Below are 15,542 nucleotides of genomic sequence, written 5' to 3' on the forward strand. Positions count from 1 at the left end.
ACACACGAAAGAAAGCTAGAAATGGCCACCGGAGGAGAACGAAGCGCCGGAATGCAAAACGGACAACGGGGAAAATGCTCGAATGCATGAGATGAACATGTATGCAAATGCAATGCACGTGATGACATGATAAGAGATGCACGAAAAAGAAAAACAACACACGGAGACAAAGACCCGAACCCGAGAAATAAATATAACTTAGCGCCGGAGACGGCAAGAGTTGGATACAAATATGGAAAGTATATCTGGGGCGTTACAACACTCCACCACTACGAAAATATCTCTTCCCGAGATCTAGGACTGAAAGAACTCCGGGTACTCAGAACGGAGGTGATCCTCGCATTCCCAGGTAGCTTCACGGTCGGAATGGTGAGACCACTTGACTTTGAGAAATTTGATTGACTTGTTGCGAGTCTTGCGTTCAGTCTCTTCAAGAATAGCAACTGGGTGCTCACGATAAGAGAGATCTTCTTGGAGCTCAATGTCCTCGAAGTTGACGGTGCGTTTAGGAGTCTTGAAGCACTTTCGAAGCTGAGAGACATGGAACACATCATGAACATTTGCAAAGTTTGAAGGAAGCTCGAGTTGATAGGCGAGGTCGCCTCTCTTGCTGACAATCTTGAAAGGTCCCACGTATCTAGGGGCAAGCTTCCCTTTGATACCGAAGCGACGAGTACCTTTCATAGGAGAGACACGGAGGTAAACATGATCTCCGATCTCGAAAGCCAAATCACGGTGCTTACTATCATAGAGCTCTTCTGGCGGGATTGGGCTGCTTTGAGGTTATCACGAATGACTTTGCACATTTCTTCTGCTTCTGTGATTAAGTCATTACCCAGCAGCTGACGTTCACCGGTTTCAGACCAGTTGAGAGGGGTACGGCACTTCCTGCCATACAGAATTTCAAAAGGGGCCTTGCCCGAACTTGCTTCAAAACTGTTGTTATAGGAGAATTCAGCATACGGAAGACAGTCCTCCCACTTCATGCCGAAAGAAATCACACAAGTCTTGAGCATGTCTTCGAGAATCTGGTTGACACGCTCGACTTGACCGCTCGTTTGAGGATGGAAAGCAGTGCTGAAGCGGATGCTGGTGCCCATGGCCTTTTGAAAAGAATCCCAAAACTTAGAGGTAAAGATGCTGCCACGGTCTAAAGAGATCACTTGAGGAATACCGTGCAGAGAGACAATGCGAGAGGTATAGAGTTCCACCAATTGAGCTGCAGTGATCGACTCTTTGATAGGAAGAAAGTGAGCGACTTTGGTGAGCTTGTCGATGACAACGAATATAGCATCATTGCCACGCTTGGACTTTGGAAACCCAGTCACGAAGTCCATTTCAATGTGGTCAAATTTCCATTCTGGAATGGCAAGAGGTTGGAGGAGACCTGCTGGCCTTTGGTGTTCTGCCTTCACTCTTCTGCAGACATCACACTCGTTCACGAATTGAGCGATCTCGCGCTTCATTCGAGTCCACCAATAAGCTTGCTTGAGGTCCTGATACATCTTCGTGCTCCCAGGGTGGATGGAGAGGATAGAATTATGAGCCTCGTTCATGATCACTTTACGAAGTTCACCTTTGGGCACAACAATTCGATCCTTGAAGAAGAGAGTGTCCTTGTCATCAAGTCGGTAACACTTGTACTTGGACTGACTCTTTGCAATACCAATCTTCACCTTTTTCACCATAGCATCAAGAAGCTGGGCTTGGCGAATCTGGTCTTCCAAGGTAGGAGAGACTTGAAGGTTGGCGAGGAAACCTTGAGGAACAATTTGCAGATTAAGCTTGCGGAAAGCTTCACAGAGCTCGGGTTGATAAGGCTTGAGAATCAGACTATTGCAGTAGGCCTTTCTTCTCAAAGCGTCAGCAATCACATTGGCCTTGCCTGGAGTATACTCAATACTCGGATTATACTCTTGAATCATTTTGACCCATCGAGTTTGCCTTAGGTTGAGATTAGGCTGAGTGAAGATGTACTTGAGACTCTTGTGATCGGTGAAAATGTCCACTTTTCTTCCCAATAGAAGATGTCTCCAAGTCAAAAGAGCGTGCACAACTGCCGCCAACTCGAGATCATGAGTGGGGTAGTTCTTCTCATTAGGCTTCAACTGGCGAGAGGTATAAGCAACAACACTCTTCTCTTGCATCAAAACTGCACCGAGACCTGGGAGAGAGGCATCACAAAAGACCTCGTACGGCTTGGATTCATCAGGCGGAGTCAGAACTGGAGCAGTGATCAACTTCTCTTTCAAAGTGTTGAAAGCAATATAGCCCCAGATATACTTTCCATATTTGTATCCAACTCTTGCCGTCTCCGGCGCTAAGTTATATTTATTTCTCGGGTTCGGGTCTTTGTCTCCGTGTGTTGTTTTTCTTTTTCGTGCATCTCTTATCATGTCATCACATGCATTGCATTTGCATACATGTTCATCTCATGCATTCGAGCATTTTCCCCGTTGTCCGTTTTGCATTCCGGCGCTTCGTTCTCCTCCGGTGGCCATTTCTAGCTTTCTTTCGTGTGTGGGGTTCAAACATTTCCGGATTGGACCGAGACTTGCCATGCGGCCTTGGGTTACTACCGGTAGACCGCCTGTCAAGTTTCGTATCATTTGGACTTCGTTTGATACTCCAACGGTTAACCGAGGGACCGAAAAGGCCTTGTGTGTGTTGCAGCCCAACACCCTCCAAATTTGTCCCAAAACCCACCAAAATCTGCTCCATGTCCTAGAGCGTTCGATCACGATCGCGTGGGCGAAAACCGCACCTCATTTGGACTCTCCTAGCTCCACTTATGCCTATTTAAAGGCCCCCATTTTCGGATCTCGTCTTCCTCCCCGTCCTCCTCCTTAAAAAAAAGCAGATCAACCCCCCCCCCCCCACCGACGGACGTGTCCGGATCCGACCGGACACCGTCCGCCCCGCCGCCGCCAGCCAACCATTCGCCGCCACCTGTCCCCGGGGCGGGACCGCATCGCCGCCGGCCCGCCTGGCCCGCGCCCGGCCCCCGTGGCCCATCTTCCCCGCCGCCTCGCGCCAGCGCCCCGCCGCCTTTCTTCCTCGTCGCCGGCGCCCCGCCGCTGCCCGACCCAGGCCGCGCGCTGCCGCCGTCGCCGGCCGGCGCCACCGCGCCGGGCCTCGCCGCCTCGACCTCCTCCGGTGGCCCGCGCCGCCGCAGGACGCCGCTCCACCTCCGGCCGCCGTCCTCTCCTCCGGGCCCGGCCTTCCCCGCTGCTCCGGTCGCCGTCCCCTCCATTCCCGGCGAACCTCGGCAGCCGTGCCGCTACAGTGCCCCGGCCGCCTCGTAATCCGTGCCGCTGGATCTAGATCTGGGTTGACCCCTCTCCCCCGAAACCCTAATTTTTGTGCTACCTTTGACTGCTTGTATCTCCGCAACTGTAGCTCCATTTTGGTCATATGATATATCAAAATCTTCGTCTCGACATGTATATCATTTCATTCCATTGCATCATTTGAATTTGAGGTCATCCTGTTGCCCAAAATGCTGTTAGAAGGAGGCTTCGTGAGTTAAATTGCAGATCCGTTAGTTCATCATGCACTTTTGTCATTTTTGCCATGTTTAATTCGTGCATGATATGCCTGTGCCCCTTTGGGATGAATTGTTAAGCATTTTTTCTTCTTTCCAGAGGTGCCACCCATGCATTTTTAGGATGTGTGTATTGTCTTGTGCAAGCTTGCGAAGAGAGGTACCTGAGATTGCTGATTTCAGAGACTTAGTGATTTTCACTAAGTCTGGGATATTTTAGTTCATGATGCCATATGTCCAGCTTGTTTCCTAGTGATCGGTTCCTCTTTTCAGGATGATTAGTAAGGGAGTTTTGATATTCATGTTATGCCCTATCCATCCGTGTCTTTGTTTGCATATATGGAGTGCTCTAGGTTGACTCAATCGAGCTCAACTTTTGCTTCGTTGTTAATCTGGGCAGATCGTCAACTTGTTTGCGATTTTGCCGATGCTACCGTTAGTGTTCCATGCATGCTATGCCTTTGTTATTGCCATGTGTAGCTAGAATATTGTGCCTTCTTGCTGGTTATATGCTTTTCTTGCCATGACTTGCACCGTAGTGAGTGCATCGAGCTCGTTTACATGCCTTCGTGAGTTATATTTCAGCATGTCTCAGTTTTCACGAAGTCTGAAAACTGATTGTGTTTGAGCTATCTTCGTGTGCTCGGTAGAGTATTTTGTGAACCCTTTTGGCCCCAGGTCACTTTGGGTGTTTTGTTAAGCTTGTTGAGTAGCTCCATGCCATGTTATTACTTGTCATGTTCAGGTTTTGTATCATGTTGTTTTGCTGCTCCGAAGAGGACTTCGTGATCTGAAATTTCAGGCTAGTGTTAATTTCACTAAGTCTGGAATCTGTTTTGCATATTCATTTTTGCCATGCTTGTTTGAACCTCTTAATGGATGAATTTGCCTATGGCTCAGTGCTAGTGTTTTGTTAAGCATCTTGTGTACATCACTGCCATGGATTTTGTTTTCATGTTTGGTGGCTGTAGCATGTTCATTTCGTTGCATTTAGATGCCTACTTGCTGTAAATCGCAGACCGGTGTCATATCTTAAAACGCTTGCCATTTCCAAACCGTAGCTCCGATTCCAATGATCTTTATATCGTTTTCAAGCGATTTCATCCCCTCTATCCAGTGGCACCCTTGGAATTCCAAGTTGAGGCCAGGTTCATGCATTTCCTGTCATATCTTGCATTTTGCATCCCGCATCGCATCCCGCATAGCATATCATCATTTCATCATATTGCTTGGTCTTGCACGTGGTTGATTGTATCCTTGTTGCTTGTTTGTCTTGTTTGGGTAGAGCCGGGAGACGAGTTCGCTACCAAGGAGCCCGTTGAGCTTGCTTGTGAGGATCCAGTCAACTTTGACAACTGTGCAGGCAAGATGATCATACCCTCGAAATCACTACTATCTTTGCTATGCTAGTTTGCTCGCTCTTGCTTTGCCAATGCTACGATGCCTACCTTTTGCTTGTCAGCCTCCCAATTGCCATGCCAAACCCCTAACCCACCATGTCCTAGCAAACCGTTGATTGGCTATGTTACCGCTTTGCTCAGCCCCTCTTATAGCGTTGTTAGTTGCAGGTGAAGATTGGAGCCGTTCCTTGTTGGAACATTTATTTACTTGTTGGGATATCATTATATTGCTATGTTATCTTAATGCATCTATATACTTGGTAAAGGGTGGAAGGCTCGGCCTCTCGCCTAGTGTTTTGTTCCACTCTTGCCGCCCTAGTTTCCGTCATATCGGTGTTATGTTCCCGGATTTTGCGTTCCTTACGCGGTTGGGTTATAATGGGAACCCCTTGATATTTCGCCTTGATTAAAGCTTTTCCAGCAATGCCCAACATTGGTTTTACCATTTGCCACCTACCCTTTTCTTTCCCTTGGGTTCTGCAGACTCAAGGGTCATCTTATTTTAGCCCCCCACGGGCCAGTGCTCCCTCTGAGTGTTGGTCCGACCGAGTAGACTGCGGGGCCACCTCGGGGCAACTTGAGGGTTGGTTTTACTCGTAGGATGTCTCATCTGAGTGTGCCCTAAGAAAGAGATATGTGCAGCTCCTATCGGGATTTGTCAGCACATTCGAGCGGTGTTGCTGGTCTTGTTTTAACCTGTCGAACTGTCTTGTTGTACCAGGTTACCGAGTTTGATCGGTGTGACTCGGGTGGAGGTCTATTCCTTCGTTGACCGTGAGAGCTTGTCATGGGCTAAGTTGGGACCCCCTGCAGGGATTGAACTTTCGAAAGCCGTGCCCGCGGTTATGGGCAGATGGGAATTTGTTAATGTCCGATTGTAGATAACTTAAACCTTAATTAATTAAAATGAATCAACCGTGTGTGTTGCCGTGATGGCCTCTTCTCGGTGGAGTCCGGGAAGTGGACACAGTGTTGGAGTTATGTTTGCGCAGGTTGTTCCTTCTAGCTTCTTGCTCGCGCTTGCCTTCTCTTCTCGCTCTCTTTTGCGTATAAGATAGCCACCATATATGCTAGTCACTTGCTGCAGCTCCACATATATTTGCCTCATCCATTCCTATAAACTTAAATAGTCTTGATCGCGAGTGTGCGAGATTGCTGAGTCCCTGTGGCTCACAAATACTATGATTCCAGATGCAGGTCCAGGTGATTCCGCTCCAGGTGACGAGTACGAGCTCAAGTGGGAGTTCGACGAGGACTCTCGGCGTTATTATGTTTCCTTTCCCGATGATCAGTAGTGGTGCCTAGTTGGGGTTTGATTCAGGGCCTTGTCGCATGTTGGGTTCTTTTCTATTTTGGCGCCATAGTCGGGCCATGAGTGTTTGCTTGATGGATGTTATTTATGTACTCTGATGTGACGTGGCGAGTGTAAGCCAACTATGTTATCTCCCCCTTTTTTTTATGTATTACATGGGATGTTGTAATGATTGCCTGACTTGCGACATTGCTTTCAATGCGGTTATGTCTCTAAGTCGTGCCTCGACACGTGGGAGCTATAGCCGCATCGAGGGCGTTACAAGTTGGTAATCAGAGCCTTCCCCGACCTTAGGAGCCCCTTTGCTTGATCGTTTTTAGCAGCCGAGTTGTGTCTAGAAAATGTTTTCAGTCATTTAGGAACTATATATCGGAGAGCTTAGGAATTCTTTTTACTTCCCAGTCTCCTCATCACTCTGGTAAGGCATCCTGACGTAGAGTTTTGACTCTTCTCTTCTCAAAATTCACTAAATTTTTTTTAGGATCACGCGAGTATCTTGGTTTTGTTCCGATGGTTTTGTGACGAGAACATTGTTCTTGGTGCCTCCTGTCTTTAGGGGTTGTGGCAGTGTCCCGGGGAGTTGAGCTCCGAGGTGTTGTCGTCACAATTTTATCGTTGCAATTCTGGTATACTTGAGATATGTGCGCGACATCGAAAATCTCTTTTATGCAGTTCGTTGGTGAGATAACCTCGACGCCACCCAGTACTGGGGCGGGAGTTCGGGAGTATCGCCATAACTTGTATAACGGATGCTTTTCGAAGGTTGAGATAGATGGTTTCCGAAGGTTTCTTGGTTATGTGTTGAAGGATGGATACAGCTGGATGTAGGATTTGCTAGCTTGAGTGAGATATTATGCTCCCCTGTATCCCCAACACCTGATTGCATAACCGGAAAATTTCGGGAGTTTCATAGGTGGGAATTCAAGTAGCCTTAGGATATCTTTCCGACAGATGTATGATATGAAATTGGGGTTCGACGTCTAGTGGTTCGTCTATTCACGGTCGATTTTATAGTGGTCTCGTTGTGTCTTAAAGAGTCCTTGGCTATGCTGACTCGGGGACGCTTCATATGTCATGTGCACTGCCTTGTACATGATGGTGCTGTACGATCGAGCCCGTGTAGGTCCCACCACGAAAACTTCGGACGAAATTTCTATCATGTATTTGTTCCAGCTTATTCCGCAAGCCAACCCTTGGTTTTATTTCGAGTTGTGGCATTCGTTTTGCTTCGACGTCATATGTTGATTCCATCCCCCGTTGATGTACCCCTTGTACATGATTCTACGTGGCTTTGCAATTTAGGAATATGTGACCACTTCAAGAGAAATGCATTCGTTCATTTTGTTCGGATGTGAAGACTTTATGTTGCAATTTTCATTCCGTTGCTTTCAGCTTCATTTATCTGTCTATGTGCTAACGGTGGTCAACCTCTTCAGGATGGCTCCCGCTAAGAGCACCAGTCAGAACCAGAATCAAGATCCGCCACCGCCTCCACCTCCTCTAGAGGCATGGCAAGCTGTGATGGCCGCAACCAATGCAAACACTCAGCTGATCATGCAAATTATCCAAGAGCGCAATCAAGGCAGTCAAGGGAATCGAGGCAGCAATCAGAGTCACTTTGCTAAACTCAACCAGTTCCTTGCTAATGGGCCAAAGACTTTCAGCAATTGTGTTGAGGCAACCGATGCTGACGATTGGCTTGTGGATCTGTGTAAGCATTTCGAGTGCAGTAACGTCAGGCCTGAGGACTTTGTAAAGTTCACTTCCTTCCAACTCAAAGATCAGGCTGCAGAGTGGTTCCAGCAGTACAAGGATTCCAGAGGTGGACGTGTTATCACTTGGGATGATTTCCGTCAAGATTTCCGAGCTCATCACATTCCGCAGAGCGTGGTTGAAAGCAAGCGTGAGGAATTCCGCAATCTGAAGCAAGGCTCTTTGTCTGTCTATGACTACAACAAATTGTTCCAGAAACTTGCCTGCTTTGCCAAGCAGGACGTGCCTGATGAGAAGAGCATGATATATCAGTTCAGGGGTGGTCTCAGAGAAGATATTCAGCTCGCTCTTGTTCTCTTCGAGCCTTTGAGATACGATGAGTTCTACAACATGGCACTGAAGCAAGAGGCTGCTCAGTTGAGGTGTGATGCTTCCAGGAAGCGAGTCAGAGATGTTACTCCTTCTTCCTCTACTCAAGTGGCCAAGCAGCAGAAGTTTTGGCTTCCTCCTCCTCCATTCCGTCAGCCGTATCAACAGAAGAGCAAAGGTGGTAGTGGTTCTTCCCACCCACCCAACCCAGGCTTTCAGAACAAGGCTCCGTCTCAACCTCCAAGATTGAGTGCTCCGTATCACCGTCCGCTCTCAGAGGTCACGTGCAACAAGTGCCAACAGAAGGGTCACTATGCCAACAAGTGTACCAACCAGAGGCGTCTTCCTCCTCCTCCTCCTGTGAGATCGACAAGTACAGCTATGGTCAAGCATAACCCCAAGCACGCCAAGGTCAATTTGATGAATGCAGCTCAGGCAGAGGACTCGTCAGATGTGATCATGGGTAACCTTCCTGTTAATGATATTCCTGCAAAAGTTCTATTTGACACTGGTGCATCGCATTCCTTTTTGTCATGTCCTTTTGCATCGAAGCACAATGTTGATACCGAGATTATGCCCAAAGTCATGCAAGTTGTTTCTCCCGGCAAGCTTTTGACTTCTAGTTTGGTTGCTCCCGATGTCTCTATCACGTTGGGCGATTACAAGTTTCTCTCTTCTCCGGTGGTTCTTGGTAACTCGGATATTGATCTTATTCTCGGAATGGATTGGCTTTCTAAGCACAAGGCTTAGCTTGATTGTGCAGCCAGGCAGATTCAATTGACTCATTCGTCTGAGGAAGTAATTGTCTTTGCCGCTCGGGATAATACCATCCGTCTGTTTTCTCTCAATGAGAAGGGTGAATTGGATGCCATCTCTCAAATTCCAGTCGTTTGCGAGTATCAAGACGTCTTTCCAGAAGGGCTCCCAGGAATGCCTCCGCACCGGCCAGTTGAATTTGTTATTGAACTTGAACCTGGCATGGAACCTGTGTGCAAACGTCCCTACAAGCTCGGCCCCGAAGAGTTGAAGGAGTTGAAGAAACAACTCGATGAGCAAGAAAGATTGGGTCTCATCCGGCCTAGTACTTCTCCGTGGGGTTGTGGTGTTCTTTTTGTGAAGAAGAAGGATGGATCGAGTCGACTTTGTGTTGATTACGGTCCAGTGAATAAGAAGACCATCAAGAACAAATACCCACTTCCCAACATCAATGAGCTGTTCGAACAACTCAAAGGTGCCCAAGTATTCTGGAAGCTTGATCTTCGTATGGGTTATCACCAGATTCACATTCGTGAAGAAGATATTCCCAAGACAGCATTCAGAACAAGCTTTGGTTCATATGAATACACTGTCATGTCTTTTGGCCTCGCCAATGCTCCTCCGACGTTCTCTCGCATGATGAACTTCATCTTCAACGCCTACACCAATGACTTTGTTTTGGTCTATCTCGATGACATTCTGGTTTTCTCCAAGAATAAGGAAGATCATGCCACGCACTTGCGTTTGGTTCTTGACAAGCTCAGGGAACATCAGTTCTACGCCAAGTTCTCTAAGTGTGAATTTTGGCTCGATGAGGTTCTCTATCTTGGCCATATCATCTCTGCCAAGGGCATTTCCGTGAATCCTGAGAAGGTGTCTGCAATTGTGAATTGGGAACCTCCTCAGAACGTGAAGCAACTCCGCAGTTTCCTCGGTCTCGCAAGCTATTGCAGAAGATTCGTTGAAAACTTTTCTAAGATCGCGAAGCCTCTCTCAAATCTTCTTCAGAAGCACGTCAAGTACGTTTGGTCTCCGGAGTGTGATATTGCTTTCAACACTTTGAAAGATAAGTTGATCACTGCTCCAGTTCTGACTCCGCCTGATGAATCCAAGCCGTACGAGGTCTTTTGTGATGCCTCTCTCCAAGGTCTCGATGCAGTTTTGATGCAAGAGAAGAAAGTTGTTGCTTATACCTCTCGCCAGTTGAAGCCTAATGAGAAGAACTACCCCACTCATGATCTCGAGTTGGCGGCAGTTGTGCACGCTCTTTTGACTTGGAGACATCTTCTATTGGGAAGAAAAGTGGACATTTTCACCGATCACAAGAGTCTCAAGTACATCTTCACTCAGCCTAATCTCAACCTAAGGCAAACTCGATGGGTCGAAATGATTCAAGAGTATAATCCGAGTATTGAGTATACTCCAGGCAAGGCCAATGTGATTGCTGACGCTTTGAGAAGAAAGGCCTAATGCAACAGTCTGATTCTCAAGCCTTATCAACCCGAGCTCTGTGAAGCTTTCCGCAAGCTTAATCTGCAAATTGTTCCTCAAGGTTTCCTCGCCAACCTTCAAGTCTCTCCTACCTTGGAAGACCAGATTCGCCAAGCCCAGCTTCTTGATGCTATGGTGAAAAAGGTGAAGATTGGTATTGCAAAGAGTCAGTCCAAGTACAAGTGTTACCGACTTGATGACAAGGACACTCTCTTCTTCGAGGATCGAATTGTTGTGCCCAAAGGTGAACTTCGTAAAGTGATCATGAACGAGGCTCATAATTCTCTCCTCTCCATCCACCCTGGGAGCACGAAGATGTATCAGGACCTCAAGCAAGCTTATTGGTGGACTCGAATGAAGCGCGAGATCGCTCAATTCGTGAACGAGTGTGATGTCTGCAGAAGAGTGAAGGCAGAACACCAAAGGCCAGCAGGTCTCCTCCAACCTCTTGCCATTCCAGAATGGAAGTTTGACCACATTGAAATGGACTTCGTGACTGGGTTTCCAAAGTCCAAGCGTGGCAATGATGCTATATTCGTTATCATCGACAAGCTCACCAAAGTCGCTCACTTACTGCCTATCAAAGAGTCGATCACTGCAGCTCAATTGGCGGAACTCTATACCTCTCGCATTGTCTCTCTGCACGGTATTCCTCAAGTGATCTCTTTAGACCGTGGCAGCATCTTTACCTCTAAGTTTTGGGATTCTTTTCAGAAGGCCATGGGCACCAGCATCCGCTTCAGCACTGCTTTCCATCCTCAAACGAGCGGTCAAGTTGAGCATGTCAACCAGATTCTCGAAGACATGCTCAGGACTTGTGTGATTTCTTTCAGCATGAAGTGGGAGGACTGTCTACCTTATGCTGAATTCTCCTATAACAACAGTTTTCAAGCAAGTTCGGACAAGGCCCCTTTTGAAATTTTGTATGGCAGGAAGTGCCGTACCCCTCTCAACTGGTCTGAAACCGGTGAACGTCAGCTGCTGGGTAATGACTTAATCACAGAAGCAGAAGAAATGTGCAAAGTCATTCGTGATAACCTCAAAGCAGCCCAATCCCGCCAGAAGAGCTACTATGATAGTAAGCACCGTGATTTGGCTTTCGAGATCGGAGATCATGTTTACCTCCGTGTCTCTCCTATGAAAGGTACTCGTCGCTTCGGTATCAAAGGGAAGCTTGCCCCTAGATACGTGGGACCTTTCAAGATTGTCAGCAAGAGAGGCGACCTCGCCTATCAACTCGAGCTTCCTTCAAACTTTGCAAATGTTCATGATGTGTTCCATGTCTCTCAGCTTCGAAAGTGCTTCAAGACTCCAGACCGCACCGTCAACTTCGAGGACATTGAGCTCCAAGAATATCTCTCTTATCGTGAGCACCCAGTTGCTATTCTTGAAGAGACTGAACGCAAGACTCGCAACAAGTCAATCAAATTTCTCAAAGTCAAGTGGTCTCACCATTCCGACCGTGAAGCTACCTGGGAACGCGAGGATCACCTCCGTTCTGAGTACCCGGAGTTCTTTCAGTCCTAGATCTCGGGACGAGATCTTTTCGTAGTGGTGGAGTGTTGTAACGCCCCAGATATTCTTTCCATATTTGTATCCAACTCTTGCCGTCTCCGACGCTAAGTTATATTTATTTCTTGGGTTCGGGTCTTTGTCTCCGTGTGTTGTTTTTCTTTTTCGTGCATCTCTTATCATGTCATCACGTGCATTGCATTTGCATACATGTTCATCTCATGCATTCGAGCATTTTCCCCGTTGTCCGTTTTGCATTCCGGTGCTTCGTTCTCCTCCGGTGGCCATTTCTAGCTTTCTTTCGTGTGTGGGGTTCAAACATTTCCAGATTGGACCGAGACTTGCCATGCGGCCTTGGGTTACTACCGGTAGACCGCCTGTCAAGTTTCGTATCATTTGGACTTCGTTTGATACTCCAACGGTTAACCGAGGGACCGAAAAGGCCTTGTGTGTGTTGCAGCCCAACGCCCTCCAAATTTGTCCCAAAACCCACCAAACTCTGCTCCATGTCCTAGAGCGTTCGATCACGATCGCGTGGGCGAAAACCGCACCTCATTTGGACTCTCCTAGCTCCACTTATGCCTATTTAAAGGCCCCCATTTTCGGATCTCGTCTTCCTCCCCGTCCTCCTCCTTAAAAAAAGCAGATCAACCCCCCCCCCACCGACGGACGTGTCCGGATCCGACGGACACCGTCCGCCCCACCGCCGCCAGCCAACCATTCGCCGCCACCTGTCCCCGGGGCGGGACCGCATCGCCGCCGGCCCGCCTGGCCCGCGCCCGGCCCCCTTGGCCCATCTTCCCCGCCTCCTCGCGCCAGCGCCCCGCCGCCTTTCTTCCTCGTCGCCGGCGCCCCGCCGCCGCCCGTCCCCGGCCGCGCGCTGTCGCCTTCGCCGGCCGGCCAGTGCAGCGCGCGTCAGACGGCGGAGGCCGGCGTCTCGAACCAAGGCCGCAGCCGGTGAAGGAGCCTGGGTCTGGCCGTATCTGTTCGTTCTTTTGTAGTTTGGCTTGGCCTCGGTCTATAATTGCGCAAGTAACCCGCCATTGATGTTAATTTTATTGACTTGTGGATTCGGTCTCCACATGGGTTACAACCACGTAAGTGATGACCATGAACAACTCGGATTTTAACCTCGGGACTTGTCCTAGCAGTTTCCTTGTTTTCATTTGTATTGTAGCAGCGTACGGTGGTTGTTCGAATCGGCAACCAAACGGAGAAAACGTGTACTTGGCAATATCAGTAGTTTGGCGGATCACACAGCTGCCGGCGGCGGCTTAACAGCAACTCCAACTCTTTTGATCATGAAGTTGCCAATCTCTTTTCCAGGTTGTCCATGTTGGATTATTTCTTCACCCCGGTAAAACGCGAATTTCTCCATCTCTGGGAGAGATCCCTCCAAAAACTCAACACCACCGTGCGCAAGCTTCAAGGTGGGCGCCAACTGTCGTGGAAACGTCACGGCACATGTCCTAATGTGAGGACTTAATCGTGAGGCCAACGCATCTATGCGGTAGCTTGAAGGGGTTGATCGGAATCGAGAGATGCAACACGCAAGACGAAGATTTAGACAACTTCGGGCCCCGGGAAACATCATCCGGTAACAACCCTACATGTTATTTGTGGCTAAGTATCATTATCATCGTGAGGGAGTGGCCATAACTCCGGCCCTCCTAGTTGTGTCTAGACCTAATCGTTATTTCACTTCTCCCTCTTCGGGTGCCCTGCCCCTCCTTATATATATTGAAGGGGCAGGTTACATGTAGAGTCCAACTCGGACTTAAGACTTAACTATTCTGTCTTCTCTCCATGAGATTCTCTCCATGGGCTTCTGAACGTTTCGGGCTTCTTAACTGTTGACTTACAATCTGGCTTGCCATCTGGCATAACTGTCCGGCTTAACTGTCTGCTTAACTATCTGCTTAACTATCTACTTAACTATCTGGCTTACAATGCTTCACTTTCCCGCCGGCTTATAGTCTGCCTGGTCACCAATGAAACATCAAGTCCCAGCCGGGTCATATCTCCAGCTGGGTCATACCGCGGGGTATATCCCCGACACTTACTGTACCAATACGTTTTGACGTATCAATCAGACTATAATGGAAATAGTTTCTAACCCAACCAATGCGGTATTGGCCTATCTCTTAATCTGTGTCTCCCTGTTTTTATCCGATTATCATGTACACCTCGGTGCGACTTAAATCGCCAGGGGCTCTATTGAGCCACGTACATTTTTTAAAAAAACTAAACAAAGTCCGAACAATTTCACCGTGCAATTCGGCGTCCCGAATATATCATTATATGCATCGGCTCTGAATCATGTCTTTGGTCAATAGTTGGGTTGCCCGGCTCCTGTGGTTACTACCTTAGGTTCCTCTTGTTCGGCTAAGGCAGTAAAGGGAGAACTACTGCGATTATTTTTCCCGTTTATCCGGACAAACACCTCAGTAGAGAAAGCCGAAAGCTGACTGTCATGATGCGGCCAGAGCTGGTCAGCTATTCGATGACTACGTATAAATCTCTTGCGATTTTTTCCGCATTACGCGATAGGCCAGCCTTCACCCGGCTGGGCATCCACAGCACCCAAGTTCGGATAACCGAATAATACTAGGGGTTGTGCCTATACTCCCATTATAAAACTCCTAGGGCTAAGTGAGAGCGATAAAGCCATATATTCCGATTGCTTGCTTCGCTGCACTAACACCTCCTTCACGGACCAAGTCACTGGGTCAAGTGTGTTTAGGTGCTATCCTGGACACCCCTGTACTACCTATGTGGGGGCTAAAGCCGACGACTGGCCAACTCTCAGATGTCGTAAAAGGCCGCACATGAGGAAAATATTTTAAACTAAAACAAGGAGCATATCATACATAAGCCTTGTTTCGTAATACAGGATTGGACAACATAGGCTAGATTCATTCAAAAATGATGTCCTTCGAACACTGGCCTTCTACAATGCGGGATCCTTCTAGGACATCATCAAAATACCGCTCCGGCATACGATGCTCTTTGCCTGCGGGCGGTCCATCGGTTGTGAGCTTGACGACATCCATCTTTGCCCACTGCACTTTGACACGGGCGAAGTCCATCCACGGACCTTCGATGCAGACTGACCGCTTCACGGCATCAAACCGGGGGCAGGCACTGACTAGCCGCTTCATGAGCCTGAAGTAGGTGGTGGGTATGTGTTCGGCAGGACACATGCAGATTATAAAATCCCTCATTGCCAATTTGGCCACCCTATGCAGTTCAGTCAACTGCTTTAGCTGATCGCTGAGGGGCATTGGATGCTCAAGCGCAAGGTACTGCGACCAGAATAGCTTTTCCGTCGAGCTCCCCTCTTAGGCTCGGAAGAACTCCGCAGCATAGGCAACACTCCGGGGCAGGTCCGCAAACACTCCTTGAAAACTCCAAATCTGAGTCAGTAAGATGTATTTTTTCCTCA

The sequence above is a fragment of the Triticum urartu genome, chromosome 4, assembly GCF_003073215.2.
Source record: "Triticum urartu cultivar G1812 chromosome 4, Tu2.1, whole genome shotgun sequence".
Taxonomy (NCBI): domain Eukaryota; kingdom Viridiplantae; phylum Streptophyta; class Magnoliopsida; order Poales; family Poaceae; genus Triticum; species Triticum urartu.